We start from the raw sequence: 10,163 nt of genomic DNA, 5'->3' as shown, positions 1-10,163 counted from the left end.
GTTCTTGATGTTCATCATGATCTTCAAAGTGTTCTTGGTGTTCATCTTAACATTCATAGTGTTCTTGCATGCATCATGAGTTTTGATTCATAATTTTCATGTTATGAGCCATTTTTGTTGTTTTTCTCTCTCATCATTAAAAATCCAAAAAAAATATTTTTTCCTTAATTTTTGAAAATTTGAGTTGACTTAGTCAAAAAATTTTTAAAATTAGTTGTTTCTTACAAGTCAAGTCAAATTTTCAATTTTAAAAATCTTATCTTTTCAAAAAATTTTTCAAAAATTAAATCTTTTTTTTATTTTCGAAAATCTTTTTAAATATTTTTCAAAAATCTTTTTCTTAATTCTATCTTGATTTTCGAAAATTATACTAACAAGTAATATGATTGATTCAAAAATTTGAAGTTTGTTACTTTCTTGTTAAGAAAGGTTCAATCTTTAAATTCTATAACCATATCTTTTAGTTTCTTGTTAGTTAAGTAATTAATTTTAATTTTAAAAATTAAATCTTTTTCAATCCTATCTTTTTATCATATCTTCTTATCTTATCTTTTTATCATATCTTTTTCAAAATTTATCTTTTTCAAAAATTTGATTTCAAAATATATAATCTTATCTTTTTATCTTCTTATCTTTTCAAATTTGATTTTCAAATCTTTTTCAACTAACTAACTAACTTTTTGTTTGTTTCTTATCTTTTTCAAAACCACCTAACTACTTCTCCCTCTCTAATTTTCGAAAATATCTCACCTCTTTTTCAAAATTCTTTTTAATTAATTAAATAATTGTTTTAAAATTTTAATTTTAATTCTATCTCATCTTTAATTTTCGAAAATCATTAACTACTTTTTCAAAATTATTTTCGAATTCTCTCTTTCTTCTCTTCTTCTATTTATTTATTTATTTACTAACACTTCTCTTCACCTCTCTTCATCTCCAATCACTGCTTCTATCCTCACCCTTGTGTTTGGGTTCTTCTTCACTTTTATTCTTTTCTTCTTCTACTAATAATAAGGATCCTATTTACTGTGACATAGAGGATTTCTCTTCCTTTTCTTTTTCTCTTATCTTTCATATGAGCAGGAACAAGGAAAAAGGCACTCTTGTTGAAGCTGATCCTAAACCTGAAAGGACTCTGAAGAGGAAATTAAGAGAAGCTAAATTACTACAATCCAGAGGCAACCTTTCTGAAATTTTCGAACAAGAGAAGGAGATGGCAACCGAATCTAAAAACAATATTGCAAGGAGGATGCTTGGTGATTTTACTAAACCCACGTCCAAGTTTGATGGAAGAAGCATCTCAATTTCTGCCATTGGAGCAAACAATTTTGAGCTGAAACCTCAATTAGTTGCTTTGATGCAACAGAACTGCAAGTTTCATGGACTTCCATCTGAAGATCCTTATCAGTTTTTAACTGAGTTCTTACAGATTTGTGAGACTGTTAAGATGAATGGAGTAGATCCTGAAGTCTACAGGCTCATGTTTTTTCCGTTTGCTGTAAGAGATAGAGCAAGAACATGGTTGGACACACAACCTAAAGATAGCCTGGACTCCTGGGATAAGCTGGTCACGGCCTTCTTGGATAAATTCTTTCCTCCGCAAAAGCTGAGCAACCTTAGAGTGGATGTTTAGACCTTCAAGCAAAAAGATGGTGAATCCCTCTATGAAGCTTGGGAAAGATACAAGCAGATGACCAAAAAGTGTCCTTCTGACATGTTTTCAGAATGAACCATGTTAGATATATTCTATTATGGTCTATCTGAGTTTTGCAAAATGTCATTGGACCATTCTGCAGGTGGATCCATTCACTTAAAGAAAATGCCTGCAGAAGCTCAAGAACTTATTGACATGGTTGCAAATAACCAATTCATGTACACTTCTGAGAGGAACTCCGTGAATAATGAGACGCCTCAGAGGAAGGGAGTTCTTGAAATTGATACTCTGAATGCCATATTGGCTCAGAACAAAGTGTTGACTCAGCAAGTCAACATGATCTCTCAAAGTCTGAATGGATGGCAAAATGCATCCAACAGTACTAAAGAGGCAGCTTCTGAAGAAGCTTATGTTCCTGAGAACCCTGCAATAGCAGAGGTAAATTACATGGGTGAACCTTATGGGAACACCTATAATTCATCATGGATAAATCATCCAAATTTCTCATGGAAGGATCAACAAAAGCCTCAACAAGACTTTAATAATGGTGGAAGAAACAGGCTAAGCAATAACAAGCCTTTTCCACCATCTTCTCAGCAACAGACAGAAAATTCTGAACAGAGCCCCTCTAACTTATCAAACATAGTCTCTGATCTGTCTAAGGCCACTTTAAGTTTCAAGAGTGAAACAAGATCCTCCATTAGAAATTTGGAGGCACAAGTGGGCCAGCTGATTAAGAAAATCATTGAAACTCCTCCCAGTATTCTCCAAGCAATACAGAAGAGAATCCAAAGGGAGAGTGCAAGGTCATTGATGTAATCAATATGGACGAATGCACAAGGGAGGAGAAGGACAAAAATCCTAGTGAGGAAGACCTCCTAGGACGTCTCTCAAACAAGAAGGAGTTCCCTATTAAGGACCTAAGGGAATCTGAGGCTCATATAGAGACCATAGAGATTCCACTAAATCTTCTTCTGCCATTCATGAGCTTCGAAAACTATTCTTCCTCAGAAGAGGATGAAGATGTAACTGGAGACCAAGTTGCTCAATATCTTGGAGCCATCATGAAGCTGAATGCCAACTTGTTTGGTAATGAGACTTGGGAAAGTGAACCTCCCTTGCTCATTAGTGAACTAGATACATGGGTTCAGAAAACTTTATCTCAAAAGAGACAAGATCCTGGTAAATTCTTAATACCCTGTACCATAGGCACCATGACCTTTAACAAGGCTTTGTGTGACTTGGGGTCAGGCATAAATCTTATTCCACTCTCTGTAATGGAGAAACTAGGGATCACTGAGGTACAACCTGCCTTATTCTCATTACAATTGGCAGACAAGTCAGTAAGACAAGCTTATGGATTAGTAGAGGATGTGTTAGTAAAAGTTGAAGGCCTTTACATCTCTGCTGATTTCATAATCTTAGACACTAGGAAGGAAGAGGATAAATGCATCATCCTTGGAAGACCTTTCCTAGCCACAGCAGGTGCTGTGATTGATGTTAACAGAGGAGAATTAGTCCTTCAATTGAATGGGGACTACCTTGTGTTTAAGGCACACGGCCATCTCTCTGTAACACTGGAGAGAAAGCATGCAGAGCTCTCTCAGTACAGAGTCAAACAGAGCCCCCACAATCAAACTCAAAGTTTAGTGTTAGGAGGCCACAACCAAACTCTAAGTTTGGTGTTGAACCCCCATATCCAAACTCTAAGTTTGGTGTTGGGAGTTCACAACATTGACCTGATCACCCTTGTGGCTCCAAGAGAGCCCACTGTCAAGCTATTGACATTAAAGAAGCGCTTGTTGGGAGGCAACCCAATTTTTATTTATCTAATTTTATTTTTATTTTATTGTTATTTTGTGTTTTATTAGGTTCATGATCATGTGGAGTCATAAAAAAATACTAAAATTAAAAACAGAATCAAAAATAGCAGAAGAAAAATCACACCCTGGAGGAAGGACTTATTGGCGTTTAAACGCCAGTAAGGAGCATCTGGCTGGCGTTCAACGCCAGAACAGAGCATGGATCTGGTGCTAAACGCCAGAAGCAAGCAACATCCTGGCGTTTGGACGCCAGGAATGTGCACTGAGGAAAGCTGGCGCTGAACGCTAGTAACAAGCATGGAACTGGCGTTCAACGCTAGAAACATGCTACACATGGGCGTTGAACGCCCAGAACGTGTATCACTTCGGCGTTTAAATGCCAGAATGGTATGCTAAGGCATTTTACATGCCTAATTGGTGCAGGGATATAAATCCTTGACACCTCAGGATCTGTGGACCCCACAGGATCATCTCAGGATCTGTGGACCCCACAGGATCCCCACCTAACATATTCCCACCTTACCTCCTAATTAATCTTATAACACACTTTCCCAAAAATCCTTCACCAATCACCTCAATCTCTCTTCCCAATTACCCCCTTCACCACTCACATCCATCCACTCTTCCCCATAAACCCCACCTACCTTCAAATTCCAAAAAAATCTTTTCCACCCAAACCCACCTTAAATGGCTGAACCTACCCTGTCTCACTTCCTTATATAAACCCCTCCATTCTCCTTAATTTTCACACAACACAAACCTCTCTTCTCCTTCTTGGCCGAATACACCTCTCCCCCTCACCTCCATATTTTTCTTCTTCTTTTTTTCTTTCTTCTCTTGCTCGAGGGCGAGCAATATTTTAAGTTTGGTGTGGTAAAAGCATAAGCTTTTTGTTTTTTCATTACCATTGATGGCACCTAAGGCCGGAGAATCCTCTAGAAAAGGGAAAGGGAAGACAAAAGCTTCCACCTCCGAGTCATGGGAGATGGAAAGATTCATCTCCAAAGCCCATCAAGACCACTTCTATGATGTTGTGGCCAAGAAGAAGGTGATCCCTGAAGTCCCTTTCAAGCTCAAGAAAAATGAGTATCCGGAGATCCGACATGAGATCCAAAGAAGAGGTTGGGAAGTTCTAACCAACCCCATTCAACAAGTCGGAATCTTAATGGTTCAAGAGTTCTATGCCAATGCATGGATCACTAGGAACCATGATCAAAGTATGAACCCGAATCCAAAGAATTATCTTACAATGGTTCGGGGGAAATACTTAGATTTTAGTGCGGAAAATGTGAGGTTGACATTCAACTTACCCATGATGCAAGGAGATGCACGCCCCTACACTAGAAGGGTCAACTTTAATCAAAGGTTGGACCAAGTCCTTATGGACATATGTGTGGAAGGAGCTCAATGGAAAAGAGACTCCAAAGGCAAGCCGGTTCAACTAAGAAGACTGGACCTCAAGCCTGTGGCTAGAGGATGGTTGGAGTTCATTCAACGCTCCATCATCCCCACTAGCAACCGATCTGAAGTTACTGTGGATCGGGCCATCATGATTCATAGCATCATGATTGGAGAGGAAGTAGAAGTTCATGAAGTCATCTCCCATGAATTCTACAAAATAGCCGATAAGTCCTCTACTTTGGCAAGACTAGCTTTTCCTCATCTTATTTGCCATCTATGTTACTCAGCTGGAGTTATCATAGAAGGAGATATCCTCATTGAAAAGGACAAGCCCATCACTAAGAAAAGGATGGAGCAAACAAGAGAGCCCACTCATGGAACCCAAGAGACGCATGAGGAAGCTCATCACCAAGAAATCCTGGAGATGCCTCAAGGGATGCACTTTCCTCCCAACAACTATTGGGAACAACTCAACACTTCCTTAGAAGATTTGAGTTACAATGTGGAGCAATTAAGGGTGGAACATCAAGAGCACTCCATCATTCTCCATGAAATTAGAGAAGATCAAAGAGCAATGAGGGAGGAGCAACAAAGGCAAGGAAGGGACATAGAAGAGCTTAAGGACATTATTGGTCCTTCAAGAAGAAGACGCCACTAAGGTGGACTCATTCCTTGCTCTTATTTTCTGTTCTTCGGATTTTATGTTACATGTCATCTATGTTTTGTGTCTCTACTTCATGATCATTAGTATGTAGTAACTATGTCTTAAAGCTATGAATAAATTCCATAAATACTTCACCTTTCTTAAATGAAACATGTTTTTAATACAAAAGAACAAGAAGTACATGAATTTCAAAATTATCCTTGAATTTAGTTTAATTATATTGATGTGGTGACAATACTTTTTGTTTTCTGAATGAATGCTTGAACAGTGCATATTTTTTATCTTGTTGTTTATGAATGTTAAAATTGTTGGCTCTTGAATGAATGATGAACAAAGAAAAATGTTATTGACAATCTGAAAAAATCATGAAATTGATTCTTGAAGCAAGAAAAAGCAGTGAAAAAGCAAAAGCATGCGAAAAAAAATGGCGAAAAACAAATAGAAAGAAAAAGAAAAAAATAAGCAGAAAAAGCCAATAGCCCTTAAAACCAAAAGGCAAGGGTAAAAAGGATCCAAGGCTTTGAGCATCAATGGATAGGAGGCCCCAAGGAAATAAAATCTAGGCCTAAGCGGCTAAATCAAGTTGTCCCTAACCATGTGCTTGTGGCATGCAGGTCCAAGTGAAAAGCTTGAAACTGAGTGGTTAAAGTCGTGATCCAAAGCAAAAGAGTGTGCTTAAGAGCTATGGACACCTCTAACTGGGGACTTTAGCAAAGCTAAGTCACAATCTGAAAAGGTTCACCCAGTCATGTGTCTGTGGCATTTATGTATCCGGTGGTAATACTGGAAAACAAATGCTTAGGGCCACGGCCAAGACTCATAATAGTAGCTGTGTTCAAGAATAAACAAACTTAACTAGGAGAATCAATAACACTATCTGAAATTCTAAGTTCCTATAGATGCCAATCATTCTAAACTTCAAAGGAGAAAGTGAGATGCCAAAACTGTTCAGAAGCAAAAAGCTACAAGTCCCGCTCATCTAATTAGAATTAATATTCATTGATATTTTGGGATTTATAGTATATTCTCTTCTTTTTATCCTAATTGATTTTCAGTTGCTTGGGGACAAGCAACAATTTAAGTTTGGTGTTGTGATGAGCGGATAATTTATACGCTTTTTGGCATTGTTTTTAGGTAGGTTTTAGTATGATCTAGTTACTTTTAGGGATGTTTTCATTATTTTTTATGCTAAATTTACATTTCTGGACTTTACTATGAGTTTGTGTGTTTTTCTATGATTTCAGGTATTTTCTGGCTGAAATTGAGGGACCTGAGCAAAACTCTGATAGGAGGCCGACAAAGGACTGCTGATGCTGTTGGAATTTGATCTCCCTGCACTCAAAATGGATTTTCTGGAGCTACAGAACTCTAAATGGTGCGCTCTTAACGGCGTTGGAAAGTATACATTCAGAGCTTTCCAGCAATATATAATAGTTCATACTTTATTCGAGATTTGATGACATAAACAGGCGCTCAACGCCAGTTCTATGCTGCATTCTGGAGTCAAACGCCAGAAACACGTCACGAACCAGAGTTGAGCGCCCAAAACACGTTACAACTTGGCGTTCAACTCCAAGAGAAGCCTCAGGTCGTGGATAGATCAAGCTCAGCCCAAGCACACACCAAGTGGGCCCCAGAAGTGAATTTATGCATCAATTACTTACCTCTGTAAACCCTAGTAGCTAGTTTAGTATAAATAGAACTTTTTACTAGTTTATTAGATATCTTTGATTGTATTATTCAATCTTTGGACATTTAGTTCTTAGATCTAGGGGCTGGCCATTCGGCCATGCCTGGACCTTTCACTTATGTATTTTCAACGGTGGAGTTTCTACACACCATAGATTAAGGTGTGGAGCTCTGCTGTACCTCAAGTTTTAATGCAATTACTACTGTTTTCTATCCAATTCGATTTATTCCTGTTCTAAGATATTCGTTGCACTTCAACTTGATGAATGTGATGATCCATGACACTCATCATCATTCTCAGCTATGAACGCGCGTGACTGACAACTACTTCCGTTCTACCTTAGATCGGGTGCATATCTCTTGGATTCCTTAATCAGAATCTTTGTGATATAAGCTAAAATTGATGGTGGCATTCATAGGAATCTGGAAAGTCTAACCTTGTCTGTGGTATTTCGAGTAGGATTCCGGGATTGAATGACTGTGACGAGCTTCAAACTCCTGAAGGCTGGGCGTTAGTGACAGATGCAAAAGAATCACGGGATTCTATTCCAACCTGATTGAGAACCGACAGATGATTAGCCGTGCTGTAACAGAGCATTGGACCATTTTCACTGAGAGGATGGGATGTAGCCATTGACAACGGTGATGCCCTACATACAGCTTGCCATGGAAAGGAGTAAGAAGGATTGGATAAAAGCAGTAGGAAAGCATAGATTCAATAAGGACAAGCATCTACATACACTTGTCTAAATTTCCCACCATTGAATTACATGAGTAACTCTATCTTTATTTTCTATTTATTTTATTATTTTTATTTAAACCAATAATCTCTTAAATTAGTTAAATCCACCTGACTGGGATTTACAAGATGACCATATCTTGCTTCATACCACCAATCTCCGTGGGATCGACCCTTACTCACGTAAGGTATTACTTGGACGACCCAGTGCACTTGCTGGTTAGTTGTGCGGAGTTGTGACTAAGTATAATTCACGTGTGAGAGCTACCAAGTCATTGGAGCCATTGTTGATGATCACAATTTCGTGCACCAGCTGGACCAGGGGGGTGTAAAATGCCACTCCATGGCGTGCAAAATGCCACTTGCTTTCTTCCCTGAGAGGTGCCATAATTGCTGTTTAGAACACCCTCTAGGTGGTGTGTGAAACGCCACACCCTGGATTTCTCTGGAACTCCCTCTTCTTGGCATGTGACATGCCCTTGTTGCGGCATGTGGCATGCCCAAATGGTGCTTAGAGTGATCTTCTGAAAAGTTGTCCCAGTGTGTAACATTGTATCTTAACTTGTGAAATGCCACAAGCAAATCATGTCCTAAGAGGTGCGATATTGGCGTGTTACATGCCAATGTGTGGCATCCAAAACGCCCTTGTAATGTGTCAAAAGATAAGCATCGAAGGTGTTTAATTGTTGCACGCCCATATTCTTTGGCGTGTGAAATGACAACTATTCATAGGGGTCATGCATACGCATAGGGCATGCGTACGCATGACAATGCAAAAATATCCACTTGTGAGTATGCATGAATCTTCAATTTTTAAGCTTTTGTGCATACGCATGCACCATGCGTACGCATGAATCCCAAATTTTCAGGTGTTGTGTGTACGCATGGGTGATGCATACGCATGAATATCATCTCGAAGACATTTTCATTCTACACGCCCACTCTCCGTGGTGTGTGAAACGCCATGCATGCAAATCCCATTTGTGTTGCATTTTCGTGACACGCCACTTCCTTGGCGTGTTGCACATCCATTTCTTGCTCAAGTTGCCTTAGTTCTGATCTTCTAGAAAGTTGGCCGAGCGTGCAAAGCATTGTCTTGGTGTTTTGCACGTTGGGTTCTTCATTGGGCGTTTGAAATGTTGGTTTCTTGGCGTGTCAAATGCCAAAGATGTGCATCCTCGGAGTGCATTCATTGAGCGTTTGAAATGCCAAGCAAATGGTGTGTGAAACGCCATGTATGCAACCACCTTCTCCTTCCTGGAGCTTTGGCTTGGCATGCCATGCCCTATCTGGCGTGTAAAATGCTAGCTCTCTACCTCCTGTCAGATGCTTTTTTGGTTGCTTTCTTTTGCTTGTGCTTTTCTTCTCTTTTGCTGTACTTTTCCTATATTTAACAAGAAATCAAAGGACTGAAAGTACTAATAAAATATCATATAAAAGCACATGATAAACAAGCAAAAAGCCATAAATTTCATCTAGAAATACCCAATAAAAGTACTTAAAATGCTCATGCATCAATACCCATGTTTTCAGGGAGAGTCTTGACCTTGAAGAGAAGTTGGATAAGGCCCAGGATAACTACGCAACACTTGAGGAGTCTGTGGCTGAGGGAATGGATGAAATGTTTGCAAACCTAAAAGCCCAGATCCAAATCATCGCTCCCGAGGTGGACAAAAGAAGCCAATCCATATCACCTTCTTAGCTTGTGACCAGGCTCCAAGATGATTCCCGCATTTGCCATTGTGTGCTTCCTCTAGGAGCTCCTTTTTACTAGTCAACGGGATGCATTTTAAGAGATGTGTTGATATCCCTCTTTTGTATAGAATATTATGGACTATTGTGTAATTTTGTGCTTTCCTTATGAGTCTTCGAGCCTCCTTTTCATTTTTAGGGAGGACATAAAATTTAAGATAGTTGACTATGAGGGTCATCCATCCTAAATTTTGATTGGATATGGCTATTATGTCCGAGTTGTCATCTCCCTTTAATATTAATAGTGCGTGGAAAGATTCTTGGATGAGGCTTCTATTGTTGACCCTTGGCTTGGTGCTAGCTAGCTTGGAGAGGGCACCTGCTCGGGCACTTGACTCCCGAGTTTTGTGTCGAACCTCTCTGGTGCACAAAATTGTGATCTCAATGGTGCCAACAACTTGGTACGCACAATTGTAATATCACTCTTTTTCACAACTTCGC

The 10,163-nt window shown here is 39.1% G+C and overlaps 1 non-coding gene across 1 annotated transcript; it reads right to left on the bottom strand.

The window, feature by feature from the left end:
* Positions 1 to 1,612: 1,612 nt before the first annotated feature.
* Positions 1,613 to 1,719, bottom strand: LOC112715050 (small nucleolar RNA R71). Its single transcript, XR_003159451.1, has one exon. It is a non-coding gene; the product is annotated as a small nucleolar RNA R71 (small nucleolar RNA).
* Between the last annotated feature and the right edge of the window lie 8,444 nt (positions 1,720 to 10,163).

The sequence above is a fragment of the Arachis hypogaea genome, chromosome 1, assembly GCF_003086295.3.
Source record: "Arachis hypogaea cultivar Tifrunner chromosome 1, arahy.Tifrunner.gnm2.J5K5, whole genome shotgun sequence".
NCBI lineage: Eukaryota > Viridiplantae > Streptophyta > Magnoliopsida > Fabales > Fabaceae > Arachis > Arachis hypogaea.
Note: the sequence above shows the minus strand (reverse complement) of the source record. Positions and strands in the feature narration are given on the sequence as shown.